Raw genomic sequence first — 17033 nt, forward strand, 5'->3', positions numbered from 1 at the left:
ATGTCACTTTTAATATCCCTCTCCCTGGAGAAGCTTACATCTGAGACCATTCAGCAGAAACCACTAAGACAGAGAGCCACTGTGCAGGGTCATTGGAAGCTGTGGTCCTGGTTCACCCTCCCAAGAGAAACAACAGAATGTTGTATGTTTATGTTCAGGTCGCAAAGCTTGGTCCTGGTGAGCAACGAAGAAAATTGGGGTGACGTTACGGAGCGACAGTGACCACGCAGGGAGATCTGTTTGGACCAGTGACTGCATATAAAGATGGACGACACATCTCCACATCCTCCAACTGTATAAAAATGAAGCCAAAGTATCCCGGCTACAACTTTTTGTTATTTCAAATTTGTAATGTTTGTGTACAGATGTTGTCGATTGAGGCATGAGATCAGTGAAAATAGTAATATCAGACATGCAAGAACTCCAAACAAAAAATGATATTGGAAAAGTTGCATCATGTGAAATGCAATTATGTGTGTTTCCATCTGCTCTACTGAGGTGAATAAATTGGCTTTCTACAGACTCGACAAGGAAAGTGTGAAGACGTCAGGAACACAAATACAAGAGAAGATGTTATTCTTCATGTCTACTGATGTGAGGCCACATTTTATCTCAACCATGTATTTCAACATCTACAAAAATAAAAATAATAATAAATAACAATAAAGTAATGTACAACCGAATGGTTATGAAAACACTATCTTTCTAATTAAAAGGAGTGAATGCACCTATCTCATTATTTAACTCATAATTTGTTAAGAAATATTTCTATTCAAGCTTCTCTCATTCACTACAGTTAAAGCTTACAGAAATACACTTCTACATAGTGGAAACGCAGTCAGGAGATTTGGAGAGAGGAAGACAGTTGCACACAGTGCTCTCTGTCTTATTGCTTTGCTGTTGCTCTTTTCAGTAGAAGGGAGGGAGAGAAAAGGTAGCTGCGCTAATAAGTTCAGTTCTATCCATCGGTTGCACTTGGTACGACAAGGGTTACTCCTTTGTGTGCCCCGACGTCACTCTGCCTCCCAATTACCACATTTACACACATATACACACTCACATTCACACTCATTTATATTCAGGGAGAATGTTAAATGTTCTCCATTAAATTCATAAAAGATGGATCGTCTTTTGAAACCAAAAGTGATCTCCTCACCTTTTATACATTGTTATCTATACATTAAATAGCACTCACATTATACAGTGAGGGCTGTAAATGAGCCATCTTACTCTGAAAAGTGTCTGAAAAGAAATGCCAGTTAGAGTAAGCCCATAAAAATACTGCTGGTCAGATGAGAACACAAGTGCAAAAACATAAACTTTTAAAATGGAAACATCAGCAAAACTTGGCTCAAGATACTGATTGGATTTTTTATACAAGTGCTATTGAAAATACGTTAGATGCATGAGCCTATACTCGTTACTCAGGAACAAATGGTCGAAAGCACACAGAGCAAGTGAATTCGGCTTTTGTCCAATACCACCTCTGCTAGTTAAACACAGACTATATATAAAAATGGATAACACTTACCCACTTCCTCCCACTATCGAGAAATGGAGCCAAAATATCCCGCATATGAAGGTTAAGGGTTAAGGGTAGTGTTAATTGTCCCAGAGGGGCCATTTGGTTAGCAAACAGTAGTCACACAACCAACACACAACCCATACACATCATAAGAGAACATATAATGAAGATGCAGCCATCATGAAACAAGTTAAATAAAAAAAAGACACTAAGAGTCCTGTTAGTCCTTTGTCAAAATGTGTGTGTGCAATACCACCAAGGCCTTGCTTGATGGGAACATCTGAGGGGACAAAAGATCTCAAATATCTAATTTATTTGGTCTTCCCAGAATGCTACCATTTTGCACCGATGTTGTCATTTGGAGCCAGAGTCTGTGCAGCTGCAATCGTCGTATCAAGGTCCTTCCAATACTGACACTCAACCAATAACTAGTCAGTCTCAGCTGTCACTTTCACCCTGTTTTCATATCTACTAACTGGAAATATGAACACCTGAACAAACATCCATGTGAACCACCTAACCTGAACTACCTAAAATGACTGAAGCCATCTTTGAGAAAAAATCCATTATCCATCTGCTAACACGGAGGAGGCAGGGATTATGACCTACACCGCAGCCGGCCACCAGGTGGTGATTGAGATGCTCTGACTTGTATTACAGTCTATGCTATGACAGAGGACAAATGAAGGTCGCAGCACACGATGCATGGTTTAAGAGCTAAAGAGGGTTGTGCTTCAAATTAGAATTTGGTGTGGTGCCATTTGCCAGCCCCTTTAAAATCCAGTCATGTTTGCACCTTGGCAGATTAAAATTGTTTATCTTATTATGATGGTTTTAATGGTTTAATTAACACTTTTCTGCAGAGGAAACAGGTCGGCAATAATTCCTGCTGCACTTCCCTGTGTGTACACGGGTTGTGCACCTGCCTATATGTAGACACATATTACTATCTTGATAATGTGCCCTTAAAATAACAGTGAGGCCTTTGTTGGTAAATCACATAATTGCCTTCCACTACCCATTTTTAAGACCAACACATCTATGAGCTCTAAGATGGGGACAAGTGCGTTTGCTATTTACACAACATGAAAAAACTGCATCAGTCTGAAACTAGCTAAGAGCCTTGTGTTGCACTTGGAAGCTCTATTCATATACCTGGTGCAAAGTGATGTGTTTTTTACACATTTCTTTCTAACTATGCATATGCATAGTAAAAGTACATCCCATTTGTTTGGAGTATAATATGTAAATGTGGCTTCAATGACTCCACTTTATGTTTTAAAGTATATCTGTATGTAATTTTCTTTTGAGGAGATACATGGCATTAAATAAACTACAATTTTCTACAGTTTCAATATTTACATAATTTTCTAGTGACATTTTCAATATGCACTCCCAGGAGAGCCCTAGTTGAGATAGTGGTGGGCGGTTGAGTGCCTGCAGTCGCACATCTCGGTTTGGCTGCTGGCACCTAAATGCCAAACTAGATCCTTGCAGAACTGAAGTGGAAAAGACTGAAAAGTTGCAGCCACAAGCTGACAACTATGTGAATGTGTCATATCATCTGTATTAATCAGCCACCAGCCTGATTTTATATCAGTTCATTACGTGCATACAGGGACTCATAGAAAAGCCACTATGGAAGAATCAAATCCAAACCCACACTATTAAGATAACACCCACAAAATAACTGGTGGCGTTGGTAAAGGTGATGAAACCGTGTCTGTCATCCTACAAATCCATGTTGTGGTAATTCCTGTTAAGGTTACATGAATTCCCCCTCAATATTCTTTGCAGCGCAGCGCCTTTTGGAGGGTCATCAGATGGTGCCTGGTGCTGTACTCGCTTCTGAAAGCAGGAAATGCCAGGCCGATAAAGCTGCTAGACTACCACAAACACACACACACACACACACACTGACATTTCACACTGCCACAGTAAATCTGGGACCGTAACCAACAGTTACGCTCTGAATCAAAGCCTTCCTAATTCATCCCCCTTCTCTTTTTACTATATCTGAGAGCACTCCAGCCAATATCAAACTTCTAGCCCTAAAACTCGTCGCCTCTGCCGATTCTGCCATTTAAAATGACTTGTGTTAACTTTTACACACATTTCGTCTTTTGTCTAAATGGCTCTGACAAATCAGTCACATCGGGTTACCTTTGGTGGAAACCACTTCATAGATTATCACCCCCTAATGGAGTAATTTGAGTCCGGAACTCACATATCTCTGAACGCTAATCAAAAAACTAGAAAGACTTTCTGTGCAGTGGCAGATGCCAAGACGGTGGCAACAAGAGGCAGTGATGGACGGACAGACAGCAGCAGATACACAGACAAAGAAAGTCGGCAAGAGAAAAATAACAGTGGGGAGCCAGGCATATACTGTATACGCCATAAGAAGACAGGAGTACAAACGAGCGGTATGATAAGAAAGAGGAAAGAAATGCAAACAAGCACACAAAATGTGCAGGGGATGGTCCTCGGTTTTTCTTACACTGATATATCCAAACAAAGGAAGGAAAAAAAGGCTGTTCAGTCCCATGATGCATCTATATTGAACTAGCAGAACTCAGTATGTCATCTAAATGAATTTACGCTTCCTGTAGAGGTGCACAATATACAAGTCAGCCCACGTATCATGGAATAATTGCCCAAAATATCTTATGCTTTGTCATTTTTGGGGCTTTCAGGGAATATCTGTACTGCAGAATACTGAATTGCTAAACTTTACTTCCTCCCTTTCTGTGTATCTCTAAAAACTGAACATGATGAACAAGTGGAGGATAATTCCCTGCTTTGATATTAAGAACAACAAGTTTTTCACTTAACACAACACTAAGAAAGTCAGCAACTAACTGGAAACCTTTCAGGGATGCATCTGCTGCGCAAAAAAAGGACACATTTCTTTTCCTGCATGCGAGTGGAACCAATTTGTGCTCATCTGCTTTCGCTGAAAACAGACAATTCAGCACTTAAAAATGTCTGTACTAAGCACTACAGTTGTAGTATAATAAGTGAACTCTACTGGTACATGGTGGTATTACTGTGAAGTTAAAAATATTGGCTCAAATGGTTAAAGTAACAGGTTACATTTACGTTAGTATTTTAAAAGCATTCATTTCGCTTATCAAGTATTTTAATTCAATCATTTCACTTTGCTGTGAATTTAAATAATTAGAAGTTGTGATAAATTGTGTGAGAGCGCAACAAATGAAAAGAGCCAAATCAGCAGCTGCAGCGGAGAAGAAGCTGCTGATTGGAAGCACCACCCGGCTGAACGTGCCCAGTGTCCCAAATCAAAGACACCTGCCACGTTGCGTGACCGACACATGCATGCTGGCTAAACTCTTCATGCTAATGTAGTGACGGTTGATCCTCTAGCTGTGACTTCTACGTTCACTTCCTCTGCCAGTGAGGAATGTAGCCGACTTTCCGCTGCTGTGGAGTTTCTGTTGTTTATACATCGCTGTTTCTGTTGCTTTATTCTGCCGTTAAGTGGCAGGTTATTTCGTTTATCTAGCTGAATATTGCTTTAGAGTTAATGGACACCCGCCGTGGTGTCTGTGGACTTGTAATTATCAATTATTAATTATCAGTTCTAAGCACAGCCTGTAAATGTGGAATTTATTGGTTTTCATCCAGGGACGGCAGATATGCATTGAAATATTAACGGCAGCCGAAAGATGTTCTTTAATTTATTAGTTTTATCATACATCATTACCACTACACAACATTTTACTCCTCCCCTTTTAAATTCACTTTAACTTACTTACTTTGCACAAACCAAGTACATTATAATACAAGTAAAAATACTTGTATTATACTTCATGAGTAAAATGTCTTGAATAACAGTACTTTAACTTCATTACAATTTCCCAGTATGCCTTCCACACCTGATATTTAAAACAATCAATATCATAAAATCTTAAGATGTGTAACAAATGGATTGCATGTGTGTGTCGAATTGGATTCTTCTCTGAAATAGTTGAACCAAGAGTTTGGCTGAACTCCATTAAAACTTGATCTGCATAAAAACAAACAGACAAGGCACACTGAGCAAACTAATTTGCGTCTGCCATTGGATAGGCAGTGACGGTCCACCTAGTGTCCTTGAATGACCACAATTTACTGCATGACTGACGGCTAGCAGTGGCAGTCTGCGGAGTCATGAGAAAAACAAGAAAATACGACAAAACAAGAAAGCGAGGGGGAGATAAACCAAAGAGACAAGTCAGGACGAAAGCAAACAAGTAAGCAGGAAAGAAATAAAATAAAGATACAGTAGGAAAAAAAGTTAAGAGTGAAGACATGTATGGCCCAGCAAACTAAATCCTACTGGGGGAAAAAAAAACAAAAAAAAAACATAATCATTAACCAACTCTGACGCACTTAACAAGGAGCTCAGAGAGACGAAGGGGGAGGCATAAAAGTGGAGGGAGTTGCTGCGGCAACTGAAATTAGAACCTGGGATAACAAGAGAAATGAGATTGTGTGAGAGGATGTAGGTGAGACAGACAGAAAGACGGGAACAGCGAGATAGAAAAATTGACTGAAAGAAAAAGAGGTCTGGAGAAAAAATAAAAGGGCTGACTACACTCCTATGAGCGTCACGTATACGACAAAGTAATAAATAAAACACACAAATCTGAAAAAGGTACGGCTGTGGCTAATTCAACATAATATATGATGAACTATAAATGGGTTCTCATCTAAATTGAATAAGATAATAATACATGCTTGCATACTGCAGCAGGATCATTGGAGCTGTGTGGAAATTGCAGGAAATGTTGATATTTAATCATACAGTGTTCTGAATAATACAACTTCCAGTTATGAATTAAGTTAATTTTATGTGTATAGCCTCTAATCACAGCGAGTCTCTAAGGATTTCTCAACACCCACACACAAAAAATAAATGAAAACGACGATTTCCAACCTCAGACCTACACGGAAAATGAGGAGGAAAAAAGAGCTACTCATCAGTAAACACCAGACATGATATACTGACAATAATTTTTACAACACCGTTGATGTGAAAGCAGCCATTTCAACACAGCTGAAAGACACAAATTTAGCCGTGAGCAGATATCAAGCACCTTTCTCGTCTGGAGGTTGCCAAGAGACAGATAATGCCAACCAGAGGCTGGCAGTTTATAAGGTCTGAGTGTTAAGACCTAAAATGTCAATATTGGTCCCATGGGAAGGAATAATTAAGGCGTAAAGATCTAAAAGGCTTGTCACATATGGCTGGCCAGCTGTCACATCTGTCTGTTCATATTCATGGCAGTAATGACCGAGCCTACACTAAAGCAGCGGCAGAGGATGTAATGGCCGAGCATTAAATGTCAGCTGACTGAGCTACAACTAAAGGCTCGCACCAGAACTCACACAGAATGAGGAGAAGCCTGGCATTTCAAACAATACACAAGCCCTACTTCTCATTTTAGACGTTCGCTCCCAAGTGGGTTGTTTCAAAAAGATTTATTCCCTGGAGTTCCCCTCAACACATCCCCAGTGCTCAGTGTTGTGGGATGACGCTGCGCTGAACCAAGAGAAGAAAAAAGAACCGTATTTAAGAGCAAACTGTAGAATTCCTGCAGGATGTCATATTGGCAAGTTACAGTGACTATCCCTAAACTTGCCAATTTGCCACTGAACAAGACATTGAGCCATTTGTAATTTCCCAGAGAATGGACTGTGCTTATGTTGTAGTAGAGGCCACATGCAGCACTTTTCTATCACACGCCATTAACACACTACCGCCAAAAGTCCTTAAGGGGCTTCAGTGCAAAACGACACGTAGGAATGCAGACTGAAGGAGCCAGGGATTGAACCACCAACCCTCTGCTAAACTGACGACATGCTCTACTTCCTGACACACAGCAGCCCTTAGAACAGTCCAATGCCTAAAACCTACCTACACAAGTTCACATGTATAGCCAACAACCCTTTGCTGTCATGTCAATAATGGCTGTACCCGAAATATGGATCACTTCCACACCAAGGCCCTATCTCATTTGGTTTCTTTTAAACATGAGCCCAATATTTTCTTAACCAGGTAGTTTTAGTAGCTTCAACTTAACAAGCCTTTAACTAAACGCTATAAACCCTAAACCCTCTTATTATTACCTTCGCCAGGAAGTTATGCTTACATCAATGTTTTTCTCTATGTTAGTTAGTAAGATTACACAAAAACAGTTGAACTGATTCTCGCCAAATTTTGTGTAGGTGTGGGGTACGAACCAAAGAAGTAGCAATTCCATTTTGGAGCAGTGAGGAAATGTTTTACTTTTTACTTTCTTAAACATGGTGAGATAAGACGTTACCTCTAGTAGAGGTCCGAACACTTTGAAAAGTACAATAGACTGTATACAAAATAGTCGACGCCGATCCACTTCCTCCCACTATCCGGAGATGAAGCTAAAATAACCCAGATATGAACATCACCATCATCTTAAGCATTTGAAACCAAAGTCAGCGCAATAATGATCGGATAGTTGTGCCGCAGTAGCAAGGTCCCTTTGACATTTGCCGTCAACCAATCAGGAGTCAGTCTCAATCATGACATTTCACTTCCTTTTTATTTCATCCAATAAGTAATTAAAAACAAACATGCAAAAAAATGTATACTTATGTGAGTGTGATAGGAACTACCACAAATGATAACCCATCTTTGAGACATACTTAGAATTTTTAGTTTGGTCCATGTCCCATCTGCAAACATGGAGGAGGCAGGGTTTATGACCTGTACTGCAACCAGCCACCAGGTAGCGATCAAGACACTCTGGTTTCACTTTTGGGGAGCAGTGATGTGATCTGTCTTAACATACAGTCTATGGAAAGCACTAACAACCTATTATTTTCCTATATGAGGTATCAGGACTTGCTTGTCGTGTATCTTATCGTGTAATTTGGCCAAAGGTAAAGAAAAATCTCTGCAGGGAGGAGGAAGGTTTCACATTAATGATCTTTGCAAACATTGCTGAGTTAGTTTTGATCCAAATCAGGGGACAAGTAGTTTCTTTTTTGCTTTATTTAGTGGTTGCTTTTTTGAAAACCACAGACAATTTTCCATTAAAGGGGACATAGCATGCCCATTTTACCACAAGTTGATATGGTTCCTTGGGGTCTTAATGAAATGTCTGTAACATACTTTGGTCAAAATACCACAAGGATCATATAAAACAGCACCCTTTTTACCCTGTATAAAACAGCCCTCCACAGAGCGACCTGTTTTGAGTGCCTGTTCCTTTAAATGCTAATGAGCCAGCTCCCCCCTCCCCCCTCTCCCCCCATGATTTTAAACGATATAAATTACATATTTTATATGATATAAATTATCAAATATGCATCCCATACTTTGTATTCCCTTGTTGTCCTGGAGTTTTAATTTTCCCAATCACATAATTAAATGCCCCCCTCTGCCCATCCACTACAAGCACACAAGCAGACAGACAGAGAGAGAAAGAGAGGTGGGGGCTATGAAGACCATCATTTACCCCCGAACCCCGACATTCAACGGGTACAACAACAAGCGGAGAAAGCAGAATCGCGGGCTGACCTTATATATACCCACACAAGACCATGTAGGGAGACTTCCAGTTCCTTGTTACGAAACAATACCCAGGAAGCGCAATCGAGTCGCTCAAGCATGACGTTTCTGACTTAGAGGAACTATAACAAAATGCGCGAGTGTTTTTTCCCCAGAGTTTTTGGGTTGGTAGACATGCCAGATACCCACATTAACCTGTAGAAGCACTAACAAAGTGGAATTTGCATGCTATGTCCCCTTTAAGCCATAAAATATCAACAAAAGCCATGTGGGAGGCAGACTAGACCAAACAAATCCAATTGCTGTCCATGTCACTTTCGCTGAGTATTGTGTGGACTTACAGTCTTGGCTCTTTGTTTGCACTGAGCTTTATAGTTTATAAATGTGCCATGTACTTAAAAGACATTTCACCGCATCTTGAGTGTAGGTTTGCCCTTCGTTCGTTTTGTTATGCTTGGCTTTTCAAGCCCGAGTAAGTATCAGCTATCAGATGACAATATTCATCTCCTTGCAGCCATTAAACTCCATTGCAGGGTCACATCTTTAAGATGAAGGTCTAACTCCTAATAAAGAGCTATGCAGTTCACTAGAGATACATATTTCTGAGGCGTCTCAGTAGAGTTTTATGTGATGCTAACTCACCTATCTGAATGAAAAACTAAATAAGCACAGGTTCAAATACCGATGACAAAGCTGACTAGAAGGACCCTGGCTCAGACTAAAACTGGAAAGGATCTGATGATGTGGGTTGGCGTGGGCGTATACTGCGCGTCTCCCCTGCAGAGATTTGGGGATGGTAAATGTAAAAGTGGACAATGTGTGGAGGATGTGGTGGTGTGTGTGGCGGGCTGCTGGCGGTGTTGAGTGACAGATTAGGTGAGCGGCGTGGTCTGTTCAGGCGTGCAGATCCAGCTCCTCTGACTGATCTGAAGTTGCTTCAATTAACTGGAGCAGCCAAGTGTGAGGGAGGGGACCTAAGACAAGCCTCCTGGCAGATTTTGGGAGGGGGTAAGATGAGTGGGGCACTCTGACAGGTCCTCTAATGCCCCACTAACACCAACCTTTCTGCATCTTCTCTAGACTAATTACTAAGTATAAGTATGTAACTGCAGGGTCAGCGAGGACTGTCTGTCACTCGCGTTTCCACACGGGATACACACAACACATCCTGTCTTGTGCAAAAAGAAAACCCATCATTGTTTCCCAAGAGAACTGAAATTATGTCACAACTAAAAAAATCCAGTAACGCAGTACATCCATCTGCAGAACCATATCCGTGTTGATTCTGCATGGTGCGCTGTCTGCGTGATAATATAGAAAGGAGATGGAAAATAATACGCCCGCATTTCCCGACAAATCCTACGCACAGATTTAATTTTCATGGATATACAGCAACACTGATTTGAGAAGACACTGCCAGAGTGAAATGCTAGTTTCACTTTGAATATATATGAAGGTTAATCACATTCCATACATGTGGGAAAAGATTTGAACTGTGACCTGGACTTTCTCGTCTCTACATCGTGTTTTGAGCTCGAACCAAAAGGAACAGCAACAAACCTGTACACATCAGCAGGCTATTATATCGCATCAATAATGCATCTATCATGTAATATTTTCTCGTCTCAGCACCAACAAAATAGCAAAAGTCTTATCGCCTCTAACTGAATGGAGTGTGCTGTTTTACACCGTATTTTCCATCCAGATTTTTGCCCTTGCTTTTTTCTTGCTGTCTTGCTGTTCTTGCTAGTTTTACATTACCTAATTAACATAGATGTTTCGGGGGGAGGCATGAAACACACAGGCCCACATAATTTCCCCTGAAGGATTTATTGTGTTCTCTTTTTTTCTCATCCTTCTCCTTCTTTGGCCTCTCATGTTAGCACATACTCTGTACCTCTGCCCTCATTTGCCCTTTAAAAATCGTCTTCCCCTTTTCTCGCTTTTTACTCTTTTATTATAAGTGTATGCGATTTCCACTTTTAAATGACAGCTGAATACTACCTGAAACTTCATACCCAGCTGCCAGCGTGATCAACTGTCTTCTGCATCCTCTGTTCTTTTAGCTACTTGGTATTCCTCCACAGGTAGCTTTTAGATCTTCTGTCACCTTCACTCTTTTTGAAGGTTTGTGTGTTCTATTCAAACCATCTGACTTATTTCTCATTCTGCACCATCCAGTTCCTCTTACCCACTATTTGGTTCAGTCCTGGCCATCTGAGAGCTCTGTGTTTGGCGGTTTTATTAAAAAGCAAAGCTAAATGTAGTTTGCTTGAGAACAAATGATTAACTCCTTTTTCAGACATGACCTCTGGAAAAAGTTCTGGAGAATACCTTTCACATGAAATACACAGCAGGAGAATATCCGGGTCAGACGTGTTCACAACAACGAGATAACTTCCTGAACATTAAGCGGAGGGGTGGCACCTAGGTAGAGCATGCAGGGGGCAGAACATGATGTATAAATTCTGCTGCAGAAATCATGTTTTTTTTTGTTTAGAGCACATCGACACCAGAATTGATTCTTATCATCAAAAAACTCTTGAATCTCGTTTTCCTTTCAAAGTGACTTATCCGTCTGCATCTTCTACATGCACATCTTTTTAATCCTGAGATATTTGTATTCTTTTTGTTTTGTGTTCGAAACATCATCAATCGCTTAATCGCTTTGAATTCTCCAGATATTTTACTTGGGAGCTGGCAGGAGAATAACCGGAGCAACTGACTCTGACATTTGCGTTCTCACACACAGCCTCCTCCGGATAATATCAGTAGAAAGTCCAGAGTTCAGTGCATGTCTAAAAGCACCATAATTTACTGAGTAATCATTTTCAACAGCATGTCTTCCAGAGCAAAAAAATAGATACAAAAAACTGTCTGGAAGACTATCAAAGACAAGTTAGGGAATACAGGATTCAAAGGATTACAGCATCTCCAACCTAATTAAACATGTAAATCTGATTAACTGTAGATTTATAATAATACTGATCCGTATACTGTTTGTGGGCTGACAATTCAGTGCAGAAAACATGGCACCAACAATATTTAAGATAAAGTAGGTACAAGTTAGTTTAATAAATAAAACATTTCATTGATGTAACTTTGTGGCCTTGAGTTTCAATAGCATGGTTCAAAACATTTTTGAAGACTTTTCCAAGACCTGCACACACTTGGCATTTCCCAATATTGGTACAGACCAATGCCCCCACTTCCCTCGCCCAAGATCCTCACCCTATTTGGTACTCACCTAGATCAAAGTCCCTCGCACATCTGTTCTGCTTGCCGCTGCCATGACTAGCCAGCTGGACTGTGTCCGTCAGGTCTCTGCATCTGTAGGTGTGTCACTATACTGCGTGTCGGTCCAAAGCAGGAGCTTCTTGGCAAGCTGCAAACGCAAACAGCCGAAAGAATCAACAAGACTGCGAGAGTGGGTGTGAGCCAGTGCCTTATCATATTCTTGCAAGCGACTCCTTGTCAAGTTGACTGTTTGTGCGCACATCTGTTATGTAGGAGACTTGAATACAGAATTTTTTTTAGATAGAGTTTATCCGTGTGTTTGTATGTAACTGTTTGACAAGATATTACAAAGACATGTTTTATGAGGACTGTAGTGAGGTTTACACAGCGTGGCGGAACAAAGTGGGAGAGGGGCCCTCCCAATGTAATAACAACCGCCATTAAAACACTAATCCAAACACAAACAGTATCTGGACTGTATCCAAACAGAAAACCAAGTCACAGGTGTAAACAGATCCATGAAGGAAAGCGATCTCATTCCCACAGATCAAATGATGGTGCTAAGCAGATTCAAAGCAGGTTTTAAGCTTCCTTGATACTTTTAAGGGTGTATACTCTGACCCTTAAATAATGTAAAAAAAAATGTTGTGGATATAATTCTGATATAGGCATTGCATGTTAATGTGATGTGTAAATGGCCCACACACAACCCAATAATAGTCCAACTACCTGACAGAGCAGACCCACGGTGGCGGTCATCTCCAGAGTAGAAGTCTGCTCTGACAGTCTCATTAAAATCCTCCAAGTCTAATTCTCTTTCAGATACCACCTCTATCTAAATAAACATGGCCGTAGACGCTTACTCATACTCCACCAGCCAACCACAGATGAGCAGGACTTCACAGGGGGCAGCTGGTTGTGTCTGGTCAACCATTATTCTAAAAAAAGGTCTGTGGATGGTTAAAACAACGTCTGAAGCTTAAAAACCACACTGATACTATTTGGGCTCATAATAAAGCCAATCCATAAAGATGCCTGACATGAATTAGGTGAAAGGGATCAATTGACAGAAATTTAATATAAAATAATCCTAGTGATGTTTTCACTAGTGTGTTTGATCTAAATTGTACAAATTGTTGCCCGTCTTTACCCTTTGTATTTAGATACTATATATTTACATCGGGAGCAGGTCCTCTCTACTGAGGCCGCCATGTTTTTTTACAGTAGCCCAGACTGGACAAACTAAACACATTTTGAGTTTGTATGACAACTGAAGGCTCCCACAGGTTCTCTTTCACGATTGGAAGGGGAGGATGAGGTGAGAGGTATTCAGCTGCAACATGACACTTCACCAAAAGATGTCACTAAATTCTACACACAAACCTTTAAACTAGAAAAGGCTGCCTTAGTCGAGTTTCAGTTTTATACCAGCTTATAAAGTTCAAAGATTTATGAGTTTTAATACAGGCATGAATGACTTGAAACTATTGTGATACCTAAATGTGAGACGCAAATTGCCTTGAATTGAAATAAATTCCCAGTGGAACTAAAACACTAAACACTATGATGTACTGTGCAAAGAATAGACCACTCTTTCACACAGAGGTTCTTTGTATTCATGACCAGTACTAAACCTGCCTGTGGGCTTTTACCTTAGAGAGACAACTGATGATCAACATGAATGAATGAAATATCTTAAGATCCGCATGTTTACACATACATACCACGAAAATGTCAATCGGATGCAAAAACGCAGAGGTTGAGCCCTGAAAGAAATGTCAAAGAGCTAGTCTGACTCTGTGATCTCTGTATGGGCCCAGTGCGGTTTGATCAATAGCTAACCTGAAATGAATATGTGATCATTCTCTTTGAATCCAACCAGACATGCACTCCAAACTTAAAAATAGACTAAACAGACACAACCAAGATCAATAGGCCTCATTTCAAAATCTTTTTAATACCGACCAAGTTTGAGGAAACATTTTCAGTACTGACCATCCTACTTTACAACGATTTTGGATTTTTTTCAATTGCTTTCCATTTTTCTAATTTAACACAAAAGTTGAGACTACGTTACTTCAGTAATCCCCCTTTTCTCTAAGTTTTAAGATCCATTTCATTTGTCACTACTACAGAATTAATAATGAAGCTTATTTTACCAGGATTATAGAGAAAACTGAAAAATGATAGAAGAAGAGAAGTGGTGATGAGACAACTGCTCTTGGTTGTGAAAGTAGTGAGAAAAAAAGAATTGCCAACTGATTCAATGATCAATTATTTTTTTTATATATTAATGAAGCAAGAGATCAAACTGGGTCCAGCTTTTTCCTGCTGAGTATTTCCTCTTTTATATTACCATTAACTGAATATCTTTGGGTTTTGGGCTGTAATTTAAAAAAAAAAGGTTTTTGAAGGTGTCACATTCAGAGACAGACAACTCTAAAAAAAATCATTACCTATTATAATTAAATGAAAATATGATAAATAATGAAACAAAATATTACTTGCAATTATTTCATTGGGCCAGCTGTTTTCATTCTAATACTTCACTGTCCACAACTTGCTAAGCACCAAATGGTGGATGGACAAAGTTAGCTACTTGCTAGTGAACATAGCAGAACATTTAGCACCTAAGGAGCAAGATTTCTTCTCTCAGAGGAGGGTGGTGACCAAACCAGGGCTCAAAGAACCTTAAATTACCACAACCAGGAGGACACAGTTCCAAACTCGACCAACTCCGACTAGTAAGAATTTTGTCAGACGAGAGTTTATCGACCAACTGACCAGCCGAACAGGAGACTACAGCTCAGCAATTTCTCTGTCAAATACTCATGCTGGTCAGAGGTGTGATCACTGTGACCACAGGAAATGAGGTATGACCTGGAGCTTGTAATGAGCCCATCAAGAGTTTGGATAAGCAGGACAGGACTTGGCCTTCATGCCCTTCCTGTCTTCTACGTTCACGCTGTTTTCTCCTCCTTTGACTCCGGTAGTCTCAAGTGGTCACTATCGACAGAGATGGATGACATTAGTCATGCCACCAAAACCTGACTGGTTGACCCCAGTGCTGTCTGAGCATCATGAGATGGTGTGGTCTGTCTAGGGAAAACAGAATAGAAAAGGAGGATGGGGCTGCCAGACAGGGATGTGGGAAACAACAAGACAAGAGCAGGGAGAATTGAAAGCAGGCGGATAAAGGATAGGTGGCTGTACAATAGACTGATAACATAGAGCAAGACAGACAGAGGGAAAAAGGAGTGGAACAGCAACTCAAACAATACTAAAGAAACAGAGGCGAGAGGAGGCACTCTAAAGGGATGCAAGGCAAATTAAGCAAAGGGCAGAGGGGGACAAAATGAGATGGGGATAGCCCCAAAAAAAAGAATGCCAGAACCAATTCTTCTCTCAACAGAAGGGAGGATTAAGGAGGACGAAGAAAGGCTTGTTCCTTTCAGTCTCACCGGTCCGAGAACCTGCACAGACTTAAAAAGTCCAATATGTAGAAAGGAGTAAAACGCCAGGAGGTTACACGAAGCACTTGACTATATTCAAAAAGAGTCACAGAGGTAGAATAACCGACACAATTAAGAGAATAATTGTCATCACAGCCAATCAACCCAGTGCTGCCCACACACAGGCACTGAGCAATAGACCTATCATGAAGAAGGATAAAGAGCTGCTGATTCCCCCTAGCAATTCCGCACTGACTGCTTATAGTGAATACCTGATACCTTAACGGCCTACAGGCTACAGCATTTTAATGCAACAGAAACAAGAGACGCATGTAGAAAATCATTCCATCACATCCCTGCCTCATTTGCATCCTGAGAGGAAAGCATGACATTTAAATATAATCCTGCTGACATGCAAACTACGTGCAGCCAATTCCATAACCCGCGTGTCCATCAGAAAACAGAATGATGTGTGAGTCTGAAATCAATCACAGATGAATGCACACTCCCGCTCAATAAAATACAAACCAAATTTAATGAGCTCTCAAGCTCCTCCACTGTGACATTTCCTCTTTCATTTCTCCATCTTTTACAACTAACATTCTCCCTACCTCCATTTCTCTTCTCCCCTCCCAAATATAACCTGCCCTCCCTCGCTCAGTTTGTCATTCTAAATCCACTTCTCTGCCTCCGTCTTTTTCTCTCTCCATCCAAAACAACAGCCATTTCAGAAAGAGGGCCATCAATCTTCTTCAGTGATACCAGAGTGCGAGAGAGTGCCAAGGCTACAGCAGATTACTATCTCTCCTTACCTCCACTCAACACTGGATAACATAGAAGGAGAGGGTGGGCAGACGGAGAGGCAGAAAGGGTCGAGAGTGAGGCAAAGAAACAATCTTAGATAGCAGGCGGACACATTAGATCTTAAAAGCCTCAAACAAACGTCCACCCCTGTCAACAGCAGAGGCTTGTCAAATAAAGAAGGACAGCGGCTGAATTAATCCTAACTGGAAACTTCAAACCTGACCCTTGATTTATTTCCAGAGTTCTGCTGATGTAGGAACACAGGCTATACACTTAAGCTTTCATTTCTGGTAAACAGCTGGCTTGGGTGGAGGATCTGTCATTATTATCAAATGTTTTTTAATCAGTAAATCAAATCATTATTTTTAAATTAATCTTATGATAGCATGAAAAATGTCAATAAAAGTCTCCACCAGCTCACAAAGTCTATGTCTCTTCTTGAGAAATTAGTTAAAAC

At 40.5% G+C, this 17033-nt stretch overlaps 1 protein-coding gene across 2 annotated transcripts in view; it reads right to left on the reverse strand.

The window, feature by feature from the left end:
• LOC118123507 (speckle type BTB/POZ protein) overlaps window positions 1-17033 on the reverse strand; it is a 97300-nt gene that overhangs the window by 64107 nt on the left and 16160 nt on the right. Inside the window, exon 2 of one of the 2 annotated variants that reach the window (XM_035180931.2) lies at window positions 12331-12468. The exons of the other annotated variant lie outside the window; for it this stretch is intronic. The gene's annotated coding sequence lies outside the window, so the exon portion shown is untranslated. The remainder of the gene's footprint in view (window positions 1-12330; window positions 12469-17033) is intronic. 2 annotated transcript variants of the gene reach the window in all.

The sequence above is a fragment of the Hippoglossus stenolepis genome, chromosome 16 (assembly GCF_022539355.2).
Source record: "Hippoglossus stenolepis isolate QCI-W04-F060 chromosome 16, HSTE1.2, whole genome shotgun sequence".
NCBI lineage: Eukaryota > Metazoa > Chordata > Actinopteri > Pleuronectiformes > Pleuronectidae > Hippoglossus > Hippoglossus stenolepis.